The 14,167-nt window shown below is 37.8% G+C and overlaps 1 non-coding gene across 1 annotated transcript; it reads right to left on the bottom strand.

The window, feature by feature from the left end:
- Positions 1–10,208: 10,208 nt before the first annotated feature.
- Positions 10,209–10,315, bottom strand: LOC125114232 (U6 spliceosomal RNA). Its single transcript, XR_007131743.1, has one exon. It is a non-coding gene; the product is annotated as a U6 spliceosomal RNA (small nuclear RNA).
- Between the last annotated feature and the right edge of the window lie 3,852 nt (positions 10,316–14,167).

Consider the following 14,167-nt stretch of genomic DNA (forward strand, 5'->3'; position numbering starts at 1 on the left):
GATAACTGGTGGGAAAGTGAATATTCTTTCTCTCACACACGTCATATACACATATACATTTTTTGTATTATTTTGCATAGCTCTAGGGATATCATAGAATTCCCTGAGACCAATTATCAAACCTGGAGGGATCCGTGTAACCCACCTTTAAAATCTCTGCTTTGCATGCAGAAGACTTAGGAAAATCTAACAATCCAGAGACATGGACAAGTTGTACTTCCATGGTTTCAGTTGGGCAAGTTTAAGAGGCTTTGGGGTATGTCGTGGTCTACAATTAAGTGAACACATGAAGTAGAGAAATAGGTGGGCATTGAAGATGAACACACTGAAAAGTGGACAATGCACTGGGAGCTGCAGAGTAGTAGAGTCGAGATACCAGTGTCAATTTAGATTAGATCCTGTTGACCATTTGTTAATTCTTAATCACAGATGTTAATTTATTTAACTTCCCCAGAAAAAGTGGGAAAATATTATGAAAACCATATTTTTGTTATGAGTACTAAATGAAATTATATATGTATAGCAGATGCCACAGTGTCTGGTGCTAGTAGGTCTATAGGTTATGATTGTTTTTGGAAAAAAAAAAAACAGTATTTAAGAATAGAAACATAAATATAAGAGCTTGGTTTCCAGCCACAGAATTACAAAGGAAAGTTAAAGGCTCCTTCCTGAGATTAGATAAAGGGAGAAAACAATCATCTGTTGATGAAAAATTAATCAATCTATGATAGAAATGGAAAATTTTATTCCAGCCAAATTTGAAGATTCTAACTCAGAAAGCTCTGAAAACGTTCTACCCATTAGATGTCAAGGCATAGTTTTATAACTATTTTTTGAGAAGAGGCCTGTCCCTGAAATGACATACTGTTGACAGTTTACATGAGCCACATCTGAGCATCATGCTGAAACTGTACACCTCAGATTGGGACTCAGACCTATATGCTGGGACTCTAACTGAAACTAGAACCCACAGGCTGGGATTCAAACCCAGCCAAAGACTCAGTCTGAGACTAGAACCCAGGGGATGGGATTTAAACCCAGCCAAAACCCAGATTGGGACTGAACCTGCTGGTTTTTTTTTTTTTTTTTAATTAAAATCACATACCTGATCCAGGGACTTAAGTTCAAGTTCTTTATGTCTCAACACAGAAGGAATTCAGTGAAAGGCAAAGTGATAGTTAAGAAGTAGATTTGTTTGAGAAGAAAACAAAATGGGCCATCTCAAAAGGGAAGAATGTGGCCCTGGGGGATGCACACTCCACAGACAAAGTGCTATCCATCTCAAAAGGTGAGAGGCAAGAGGTTCCAAAAATATGGAGTTGTGAGTTTTTATGGGCTGGGCAATTTCACAGGTGAATGAGTGGGATGGTTATTCCACCTATTTCAGGGAAATGGTGGGAGTTCCCAGGAATCAGACCATGGCCCACTTTTGGGCCTTGGAGTGGATGTTCCTGTGGGCAATTTCATTCAGCTCATGTATTACAATGGGCATATAATGAAACTCAAGGTCCACTGAAGGTCAAATCATCCGCCATCTTGCACCATCTAACCAGTTCTTGTCATATCCTCAAGGACTATGTCATTCTTTTAAGGGTTGTGCCCTACCCCCTTCCCTCCTGTTTCAGTGTGACCCTTAAAAGATCAGGAAGGAATGTTATATTTGAGGAGCTGTCTTGTTGATGTTAAGAGAATGTTGTTCTTTATGGCTGAGCAGGTATTCCTGCCGATGGAAAGGGTTTGGTTGATGCATAATGCAGATGCACAATGCACAGTGCAGGAAGAGAAGAGGCCAAAAGGGCAGGGAGAAAATTTTCGTTTACATTTTTCTTGTCTTGCTATTAATTATGAATTTAATTTCATATATCCAAAGAGAAGTTGGAGTAATAGGTTTTAGGGTACTAATAAGAAGATTCTCTTTATTAGGACTGAGCTCAGATATCGGCTCCTTTTGTGTGTCATGAAAGGATGAGTGCTTAGATTTTCCTGAAGCTGAAGCTAAATTCACAAGAGAAGATACTTTTCCCTCCTCCCTATCTGCCAAGATTTGGGCTGCTCAGCAATTGAAAACCATATATTTTCTGATCATCACTGATAGACAAGGCTGTGGTTTCCTAAATGGGGGGTAAGAATGAATCTGTTACCTAGAACTTATGACTCAGGTAACACCAGATTTGTTTCTTTCTGCTTTATTTACCTTAATACAGCAGAAATGATTAATGGAATCAACTCACTGAATTACAAAAAATATGCAGGCATTGAGAATGTGTTGTTTAGTTAAGCATCAATTGTCTAAAGATATGATAGTCTCAAGTACTTGAAAGGTGAAAATAATATGCTGTCCTTCATATGCAAATTTGGACCTACTAGCCCATCACTAGTAGAACTTGTACTTAAAGTTATTTTTTTTCAGTAGTGAGAATAGCTTGTAACAATTTTAAACACTCTCCTTTATTCAGTCTCTCTTATGATCAGTAGGACTCATGCAGTGGACCAGGATTAATGATGTACTTGTAGATAGAAAAAATGCTAAACTCTCAAATTTATTAGAGACTTAATCTGTGATTTTTACACTTTTGAAGGGGTTTTCTTTCCCCTCCATACCAACCACTTCTCTGATTCTCTGACACACAAGGTGGCCAACAATTCAATTCACTTCTGAAGCAGTCTACCTGGATTTAGCATCAGATCCCACAGGTTAAAGGGCTCAAGTCCCCCACTTGAGATAAAAATAACAGCCCTGGGCCATCCTTACTTGTGACTTAACAGCTATAAATTAAGAGATTCCCACAACCTCCTCCTTCAATTTGAGGAAAATACTTTACTTATATTTGCTGATTTATTTTATTTTTTGGCCAAGCTCATGGCATGCATCAATTTCAAGGCTAGGGATTGAACCCACACCACAGCTGAAACCATAGCAGTGATTACACTAGATCCTGCTGTGCCATGAGGAAACTCCTGCACTAATGTGTTCACTAGTCCACAAATCTCCAATCCCTGTTGTTTAGGGATTTGTATAAAGATTTAACTGGGCAATGATAATTAAATCAGTCTTTAGGCCTTCTCCCCTCCTCAGAGTTTGGGAAGAAGGGCTGAGATTTCCAAGCTTCTACGAATGTGTCATCTTTCTGGGGACCCGCTCACATCCTGAAGCAGAGTTTTCTAGGAGCCCAAGAGCCACATCACCAGAACAAAAAAATTCTCATCCATATCACTCGGGAAGTTATTTTAGGAGTTCTGTGCCAGGAATTGGGACAAAGACCAGATGCCTTTCTCTGATACCACAAGCCACCCACCACCACTGCCCTGTCTTTGACTTTGGATTCTTCATAGCAAAGAATGATCCTAACAGTAGATACCGGCACATTTCTAGGGTCCCATTCAGTCAACCACAATTAGTTCATTCCATCATCCTATCATATGAAAAGGTCTCCCAGGGTGAGGCACTCGGTTTTATAGGTTTCCATTTGATCTTGTCAAGTTTTAAAAGCAGGAGTTGTCTCAACAATATAATGGCTTTACCCTTTCAGGCACCTGATGTAATTGAGCTAAGAGTGTCATTGCTTGCTTTGAGCTTCTTTCCAAGTGTTAATGTAATATTGGATTTCCCTCATTTCATCACCCATTTACTCATTCTTTCATCCTGGGCTACCTTTTCTCCATTTATGCCAAATCATTTCCATCTTTGGAAGGGATGTTAAGGTGAGCCACTGCAGTGGTCTACATAGTAGGCGTCAGTACTAGTCTATCAACTGCTTCCCCTCACCCACTCTCATTTACGTGGGGTAGGGTTTCAGAAGTAGAGAACTAGGGGGCTATTTTTACCATTAGGCAATATAACCACATTCATTAACTCCAGTTTTGCCCTATAGAGTCAGGACACCACCTGTTCTGACAGGTCCTTGGACTTCTAACATAAATGTTTAAAACCATAGTTATAATTTCTTGCTTAGAAATCATCCCTGATTCCTATACTTGTAGTTTTAGCAACTGGTTGGAAAAGGAAAGTTGCAGTGATATCGGGGAAAAAATATAATTATCACACCAGCATCCTCCTTGCTTGGGAAGAGTGACATAGTCATACTAGCATTCTCTGCCATGCCACCTTCCCCAAATCCACCAGAAAAAAAAGTTCTCTCTCTAATGCGGACACTTCTTGAAGCCCACTCATGTTGAGTCTGAGCTTGCCTTCATGAAGGCATATGATCAAGCCCTACATGCCTATATCTTTCCATGTTTTAGGCAGTGTTTCAACTACCTGTTCCAATTCTTTATCAAACTATTACCCTGAGGAAGGAAACTCTCTGCTCATTGCTCATGGCATGGAAAGGTTTTTTTTTGTTCTTAAGAATTGTGACTCAGCCATTCAATTTGGTGCAGTGTGTTCTGTTCTAGTATTTTTTTTTAACTCTGAGCATTTGCATCTATTGCCAAGCCAGCAGAGCCCAGTCCAGAGTCAGTGTCACTTTCTTTGAGGGCATATTTGTAGTCCACAGGGGTGACTGGCGTCAATCTGACTTTCCAGCTATGTTCCCCCTAAGGAATCTCTCACTCAGTCACCTGCAGTCACTGTCTCTTTTGCTAGAAGACAGAGTAGTTCTTATTGCCATTTTGTGTCTCAAATGGTACAAGAGGGAGATGTTTAGACATCTCCCTCTTGTACCCTCTGGGAACTAAATTCAGCACATCTCTGTATTGCCATAGGCCTGCCCCCAGTGTCCATTTATTTCGTGGACCCAGGTAGCTGCACAAGTGAACACATCAGGATATCTACTCATCAATTCTAATCACCTTCCAACCTGGAAAGTTGTTCTTATGATAGACATTGACATGTTCTATTTTTAAGACATACTTTAAATTCCTAAAGTGATTTCCATAGGGCTGTGCCCCATGTGAGAATCCAGTTGGTAGGTTTGTTTCCTATTGTCCTTCTGTCTGACCATATGACCAAGCCATTGGTGAGCATCAATGATTTAATGTATGGGCAGGCCACCCAAGATGGCTCTTCTCTTGCTCTCTGTACATTCCTTACTTAACCAGTCTTTCTACCTACTCACCTGACTGAACTTCTCTCTTAATCATAGAGCCCAATGAGTAAATGCCTATCTACTTGTCCCTTTTCCACTAGAGATTATTCCAATATTTATATCAGAACTATCTCTAATATGATAGTTTATCAAAGGGACAGTGAGGGGGGTTTCCCTGGCAACTGACGAGCCAACCTGACATCACTTCTTCCCTATAATTGATAATCTCCCTCTCCCTCTCCTCCTGGTAGTGTAGACTACTGCCATATCCTGCCCACCATCTGCTACACACAGTAGGTTTGTCCATGACCTTGCTTTAAACATGTAAGATCCCTCATCCAATAAATCAGTGATGTTTCTGTCACTGACTCGGCTCTTTCTTTCATCTTGAGGTTGGGCAAGCACAAGGCTTTTGGGCTTGGTGGATGCTGCCCAAAAGTTAGTAAAAATTAAAACATTGTAACAAGAAGCAAGCAATTCAGCCACTGAGCTGATTTGTTTTTACCTTTTTCTGTCAGAGTAATGAACTTCCAAACAGGATGCTGTCTGTTCATCTGTGGACTGCCATCCATAAATCAAACACCTCTTCCTTGGTCAGTTGATTGCTATTTATAGGACACTGTCCAAGCTGCTGGTAGAATCCAGCAGCTCTTCACACAGTTACAAACTCAGTCTTGGGGAAAGAGCTCCCTGTATTCTTGGGTTCCACTGGGATAAAGTTTTTATATATAGTCGTCCTTAAGTATCCGATGGGGATTGGTTGCACAGCTCCCACAGACACCAAAACCCAAGGATGTTCAAATCTCTTATATATAAAATGTGGTGGTATTTGCATACAACTTATACATATACTTCTGTATACTATAAGTCATCTCTAGATGGCATGTAATACCTACTACAGTGTAAATCTGTAAATGGCAAATTCAAGTTTTGCTTTTTGGATTCTAAAACATTTTCCAGGAGTTTCTACTGAGGCTCAGCAGTAACAAACCCAACTGGTATCCACGAGGACGCAGGTTCAATCCCTGGCCTTGCTCAGTGGGTTAAAGATCCAGCATTGCCATGAGCTGTGGTGTAGGTCACAGATGCTGCTTGGATTACTGCATTGCTGTGGCTGTAGTGTAGGCCAGCAGCCGCAGCTCCAATTTGACCCCTAGCCTGGGAACTTCCATATGCTGCATGTGTGGCCCTAAAAATAAGACCAAAAAACAAACAAACAAACAAAAAATCTCCATCCAGGTTGAATCTATGGATGTGGGACCTGAAGATATGGAGGGCCAAATGTAAACTATTTCCTTTTGTTATGGAACTCTTCTGGACATTGCCCTCCCTATTAGAACATTTATCCAATATTCTCCAGACTATTATGGATATTTCAGGTTTTAAGATTATTTTATGTTCTTTAGTCATAGGGAGATGTATAACTAATGTCTGATACTAACTAGTAATTTTTCCTCAAATGAACAATCCCAAAGTCCCAGTTGCCACGGCAGGGAGGCACTCACAGGCTTTGCCGTAAGCCCTAGAATATATTCAGCATAGGGCTATCTCAGAGAACTTGTCCATAATAACACTCCAATTTCTATCCTGTACTTTTTGGGGTCAGCCAGTCTTAGCGGTTCCCATTTAGCATGTCCAATTAGTATTGCTTGAAAGATAGATTTACATGCCATGTGTTACAATATTAGATAGGAGAATTGTGCCCAGTCAGACCCAATGTCTGTCCTAATAATACATTCATGAGAAAGAGCTGCAACCATGTCAAATAAAGCCAGTTGAAACTTACCAGCTCTTCTCCCAATTTTTACTTTAATCCCACCAAACCTGACATTCCTAATTGTAGCCTTCATTGGGTCTTCATTAATAGGTTTTGGTTTTAAATATTAGGTAGAGGAGTTCCATTGTGGTACAGTGGAAACGAATCCGACTAGCATCCCTGAGGATGCTTGTTCGATCCTTGGCCTCACTCAGTAGGTTAGGGAACCGTCATTGCCCTGAGCTGTGGTGTAGATTGCAGACACAGCTCAGATCCTGCATTGCTCTGGCTGTGGTGTAGGTCAGCAGCTTTAGCTCTGATTCAGCCCCTAGCCTGGGAACCTCCATATACCATGGGTGTGACCCTGAAAAAATAAAATTGATTAAAAAAAATTCTAATTTTCTTCCAAACCTCCACCTTAATACTGTCAGCTTTTGTGTTTCTATATTTGCTAAACCTAATTAAAGCCAATGTTTATGCTTCACCATCAGGTTTTGATATGATGGTGGCTGTTATGTCAAATCCCATAAACTTTTATTTCTACCCCTTGACCATTACATCCACTCAAGTACAGAAGGATTTGGGTCTCCAGCAGGATTTCAAACTGAGGGACCAGGGGCCTTTTGTCAGTCTTTATATTGATTAATCTGCTCAGTTATGGCATTAAACATTTCCACTTCTAGTTTGTCATTGAAATGTTTGCCTTTCTCATTTTTAAAATTCCTCCAAGTGCGGGCACATAAAGTAGACTTATTTGGTACCCTCAAATGTTGGGAAACCAGCAGGGGCTTTCATTGATCCATCTAACCTTCAAGAGTGGTGTATTAAGGTCTTTGTTTTGACAACATCACTGTATGCTTTAATCTCATTTTTAAATAACCATCTAAAAATCCCCACCCTTTTGGAATAGGCTTTTTGACTTTCCCCTTTCTCTTTCCTCTTTGATTCACCCCCGTCAATGTTTCCCTAATTCATCTCATTTCTTAGTAAACCTTTAAAAATTTCCACCCTGCCAGGACAGGTCCCTTGAAGCTCACCAAGTAAAGTCTGTGCTTAGTCCAGCATCAAGCCTGACTGAGCATTTTCTTTCATTTAGCTATTGCACGTAATAATAACCAACAATGAATTGTATGTTTGGCACACTTCTTTTTATCTTGCATTTCCTTGGTTATCCTTGGAAGTCAGATTCACAGCCATTTCTAAATACCACTAGTAACTTTTACATTTGGTAAGTGATTGCAATGAGGCTGAAGTTTCATACTATGGGTGACCAATTAGCCATCCAGCAATAAAAGATTCCTCATTCCCTATCCTTGAATTATTTCTCTTCACAAGCCATGTTTCTCTGAGCCAGGGCTGTTCTAGCAAACTCCATTTTTTCTAACACCAAATGAAAGTTTTTTCTTGTTCTTTTTGACATCAGTGCAAGGTGTCTCTTCCAATACCACTTAACTTCCTAGACATTGACTGTGTGTTCAACAATTCAGATCCGATCTGACACTGTCTACTTGGAGTTGGCATCAGATCTCACAAGTTGAAGAGCTCAGTCCCACAAGACTGTCCCAGTTCCAGGTACCAGTCACAGATTTCCTGCTATGCATACTTTTGACCTATCAACTATAAATAGGTAGTTCCTGGCCCCCTCCTCAGGTTCAAAAATTTCCTAGTACATCTCACAGAATTCAGGAAAACACTTACTTACATTTTCCAATTTTTTTGTTAAGGATAAACTCCGAAATAGCCAAAGTGAAGGTGATCAGAGGGCAAAGTATGGGGAAGAGAGGTCATGGAGTTTCTATGCCTTTTTCAGCTTCACCATCCTCTCAGCCCCTCATGTGTTCATGAAACTAGAAGCTTCCAAACCCCATCATTTAGGTATTTTTATGGAGACTTCATTGGCTATTGGCGATTAACTCAATCTCTAGCTTCTCCTCCCTCCCCAAAATTTGGGGATAGGGCTAAAAATTCCAAGCTTCCAATTAAGGCATGGTCTTTCTGGCAACCAAACCCTACCTATCCTGACACTATCTAGGAGTCTGCTTACTAAGACTTGCATCTTTAGAACAAAAGGTCTCTATCATCCTTATCACTCAGGTTTTTAGAAACTCCGTTTTAGGAGAGAAGAAGGAAAAGACCAAATATCTTTCTATGATACCACAAGTACATACCAACTCATCAAATTAGCTTGGTATAAACTACACTACCAATGAATGTATCTCACGCACATAAACACCAGTGTAAAGTTATAGCTCTTGACCAGGTATTTATAATTGCCTATTATTTTCCCCCTCCTTTATTGTAACCAAACTTTATTCAGGCTTCTATTTCCCCACAGGCTCCTGAACTTTGGCTTGTCCCCATCCCCAGGGGAAAGACTAAGATACAGAATATGCTTCCCCCAACCCCATCAGCTTATCCCCCAGTCAGCAGGCCCACAGACACATTTCCTATCAAATTCGTTAGAAAAAAAAAAAAAAGTACAACCTCTCCGTAGATAAAGTGTATATTAAAGGAATGATTTCGCTGAGCTCAGACTCTTGTCTCTTCTCATACTCAGAAGAGCACAACTTCACTAACTTGAGATATCTGAATTTGTTTAATTAACAGTAATCTTTTGATGGTCTGACTACCTGTTTTCTTCTTTATTTTTATAAAAATTCCTGTATATCCTGGCTCTTCTCTTACCTCTTTGGAATAATCCATCAGAGCTATCTGAGTTGCTCTCTCCTAGGCTTAATTCCTCAGTGTGTATGTCTTTAGTATGTCCACTGAATAAAATATAATGCTCACCTTTAAAGTTGTGCATTTTTTGAGTCAACAGATCCCATGTAATATACTATTTGCATGCTCCTTCTTTGTCCAACTTCCTCTTAAAATTTTCTGCTAAGCTCTTGTTCCACAAAAGTAAATCCTTTTTTATGTTTAATTTTGAGACACTTGCAGATTTCTGATCTCCAAGCTTTTTCCCTATTGTGTGTCTTTTTTAATAAAGTCTCTCCTTATCTAAGCTGAGATTTGTTTTTATTTGAAATAGGGTTAATAATACTACAGTTCAATCAGATATCAATATTAGCATTAACTTCACAGACAAAATGAAAAGGAGAATGAAACAATTCTATCATGAATTTGGGCAATGTAAAGTAGTTAATCTGGATAATTTTATGAATTTATAAAAGTGTTTTTTAAGGCGCTTTTTATAAACTGAGTTCTAAAGTTAAAGGATGGTAAAAACACATTATTTAAAAATTGTCATCTGACTACTAAGCAAGCAAAATTTTCTTAAAATTATGGTACTTCACTTTTGTGAGCTCTTACGTAAGTACTTTTTTTATTTCATTTATGTCTCAATTTTTAAACATAAGCAGACATAGTATAGCTCAATCTTAAAAAAAAAAAACTCAACTACTTTAATTTTTATTAGAGTATAAAAACAAGAATGCTTCACAAATTTGTGTATTATCATTGTTCAGGGACCATGCTAGTATTCTCCAGTTTTTTCATTCTAATTTTACTATATGTGCTACCAAAGCAAAGACCTAATTTTCTTTTTTTTTTTTTTAAGAGGCTGTCTGGAATCAAATACCCCATGGTTCAAGGTGGTTCAAGGGACATTTGAGAGGGCTATAGCCCAAGGAGGGCCAATGAATCCCCTCTTAAAAATAATAATTCTAGGTATTTTCCCCACAGAGTTATCAGATTACAAAAACATTATTTATTTCATAATAGATGATTTTTTTTTATCACTGAGGATTGTGTGATGAAACAATAGGGTGGAAGAGAATGTTGACGTTTTAAATGGATTTTAGTTGTGTAAATAGATTTAGCTACTACATATGAGGTATTAGCCCTCTGCTTACTATATTGATATTAATAAATTGATTCCTAGAAACTTAAATATGTCAACTAAACAAATATATTTTCTAATAAGTGTTTATTGAAGGACAACAGGAAATTTTAGACAAATCTTAAAAATATAAAGATGGCAATACAAAACTGTTACTTTTTTCAATTCTCTTGATTTTCTTCATCCTTTTTTGAAAATAACTTTGTCCAAGCAGAAATGTTCCACTAGAAGAGAACTCTGTATTGTCACTTTCTGATTTAGTAAAGCCATTATGTATTATTTGTATCAAACCAATAATTTCATAATAGGAGAAAAACTAAAATATTCATTGATAATGAACAAATAATTATAAAAGCATTATATTCATTTATGTCTTTAATTCCATTCCATAGTTAAATAGGAAGCATAAACAATGAACAGAAAGGAAAGTTTTGTAAACTTTACAAATGATCAGTTAATAAATTCAAACATGTAACAAATACACCAAAAAAATCAAACTAATTCCATAAATATTTCTCATATTACAAGGCCAGTAGTTTTCCCACTCTTTCTAAGTGGACTTAATGTCATGTAGAACTTTTCCAGCCTATTTACATTCATGACTTTACCATTGCTCATAATTCACATATTATTGCTAAATCTACTATTTATTTTGAATCATGACCAGAAATAAGTTTAAGGAATAATATTTTTCTTGTGGTTTCTTTTATTATTTTTCGAAACAATACTAAACGTGAAAAACCACCAAAACTTCTTACATGAAAGTTAAATTTGAAGTCAAACTCTTTACAAATTTATTAGTAAGTCTGTGAATTGTTTATAAAATCAGCCATCTTGGTTTGAACTGATTTTCTAACTTAATAGGAGCACTCATCTGCATGTGAAGCTATAGTATTATAAACCATCTATATTTCTATAAATTGAAAAATATGTAAAGATATATGCACACTTATTATCATTGCAGCATTATTTACAGTAGCCAAGATATGGATGCAAGCTAAGTGTCTGTTGATATGCTCATATGTATCTCTAGTTGTCTGCAATGAACATGTATTCCTATAAAATTAGAAAGAAAACAGTTAATGTCACTAAAAAGAAAAAGAAAAAAAATGAAGAAGTTGGGAACCTGTGAAAAGCCCCAAGAGAGACTCCTGGTGAATGAGGCAGGAAGTCTTCCAATTTCACTGTACATTCTCTGACTGTGAGAATAATACTGACTATTCTTAGGAGCTGGAGGAGATAACTTTAATAATTCTACTGATTACACCCACAAGTACAATTTATAACTGCTTTCTGTATACCAGATGAATACTCATATAGACTCTAATCGACTAAATGAACTTGAAACTTATGTGATATTATGATTATTATTACTGAGTTTTATAGGTGAGAAGGATAGAATTGGACTAAAATTGATCTTTTTACATATTTAATTTTGATTGGAAAAAAATACAGATAGTCAAGTAATAATGGAAGAAACCAAAGCTCTCAAAAAATATGAGGTCTGGAGTTCCCGTCGTGCACAGCAGAAAGGAATCTGACTAGGAACCATGAGATTGTATGTTCCATCCCTGGCCTTGCTCAGTGGGTGGATTAAGGATCTGGCATTGCTGTGAGCTGTGGTGTAGGTAGCAGACACGCCTCAGATCTGGCGTTGCTGTCGCTCTGGCATAGGCTGGCAGCAACAGCTCCAGTTTAGACCCCTAGCCTGGGAACCTCCATATGCTGCAGGTGCGGCCCTAAAAAAGACAGAACAAACAAACAAACAAAAAACCCATGAGTTCAAATTCTAGACCTGTATGGCTTTTAGTATTCATTCCAAAATATTTATATACAATAAAATGCAAATTAAAATGTGCTAAGATAACTAAGTGTTCCCAGATTTGGTGACACGTCTCTAAAACTTAGTCTGAAAAAGCATTTATATAAATGAATCTTCAAAAAATGTGTAAAAATAAAGTGAGGGAATTTTCTTGTAGCTAATAGATACATTACACTGTCACTTTTAACCTAAACTAAATGATGCCTATTTTGTCCAGTTAATTCACTGAGAGTTAATGTAGATCAGTTTCCCCAGATTAATTCAAGGAGTCTTAGAGAGAGAGATTATCTGTCCGGCATTTTGCGGAGAAAACTTGAGCTTAAGCTGCCTCTCTGATAGGAGATCAATGAAAGCATCTAATAAAAGATGAAGACAAATTTTATTTCATTTAACCTGAATTCTGGACTCAACAGTATTCTCTCATAGTGCCATAATGTCAAGATTAGCAGTGAACTTGGTTTAACTAGGAATTGTGTTCAAATATACATTAGACCCTTGGGAAATTCCACTGTGGCTCAGCAGGTTAAGGACTTGTCATCATTGTCTCTATGAGTGTGCAGGTGGCTCCTTGACCTCACTCAGTGGGTTAAGAACCTTATGTTGCAGCAAGCTGCAGCATAGGTTGCAGATATGGCTCTGATCTGGTGTTGCCTGGCTATGGCTTAGGCTGGCAGCTGCAGCTCTGATTTGACCCCTAGCCTGGGAACCTCCATATGCCACAGGTGCAGCTATAAAAAGAAAAAAAAGTTAGACACTTAGTACTCAAAGATAGTTCACTAATAGGAACATCAGCAACAATTGGAACATTATTAAAATTTTAAAACTTCATGTTAAAGCTTATTAAAATTGTTCCTCAAAATTAAATGCTTGCAAGCCCTGTTTTAATAAGACCCCCATGTCATTTGTATACACATTGAGTTTGAGAAGCACCTGGTTATGTAACCTTCATAAGAGATGCTTTAATTTTTTTATCTTTATTTTTGGCCATGCCCACAGCATGAAACAATTCCCTTATCACATACGTAATTGGAAAGGATGTTCTTTAAAGTCTTTCCCAATCCTAAAGTTCCACTGCTCTTTTTAAGGGAAAAAAAAAATTGTTAAACCCACTTCTTTTTCTTTATTGGTATTTTGTCTAAGAAAAGCAAATTTAAAAATATAAAAGGAATTTTTCATTTTCTGTCATTTCCAAAGTATAGATTAAATCTCGAGGCCAGGCAACAAAAAACATGTAATACCAGACAAACAGTTTAACCACATACTCTTTGTCTTTGATATCAAAAACATAAATCAACCAATTTCTCTAACGTGCAATGAATTCCAAAATTCAATGAAGTTTTTGTCAACGTTGGCTCACAGTGAACCCTCTCATACCTCTTCCTCCATCTCCAATACCATTATCCTGCTTCAAATCATGACCATTTATGATCTGCATTTCCACAAAACTTCCCAACTAGTTTCTGAATTTACACATTTGTTCCTGGGGATCTATTGTCTATATTGTAGGCATCGTAAGATTTCTGAAGTAGAGAACAGATTGTTAATGCTTTGCTTAAAATCTTTCCAATGTTTTCATCTTTAGGAAGAAGCTCAGACTTTTTAAGACCCCCCGGTGCTTCTCCCTGGTGATCATAATCCTCTCCTACCTTTACCTCCTTTCTGCATCCATCCCCTTGTACACCGCACACCACACTCAAGGCATATTGAATTCCTGAACT

This window comes from Phacochoerus africanus, chromosome 1 (assembly GCF_016906955.1).
Source record: "Phacochoerus africanus isolate WHEZ1 chromosome 1, ROS_Pafr_v1, whole genome shotgun sequence".
Taxonomy (NCBI): Eukaryota; Metazoa; Chordata; class Mammalia; order Artiodactyla; family Suidae; genus Phacochoerus; species Phacochoerus africanus.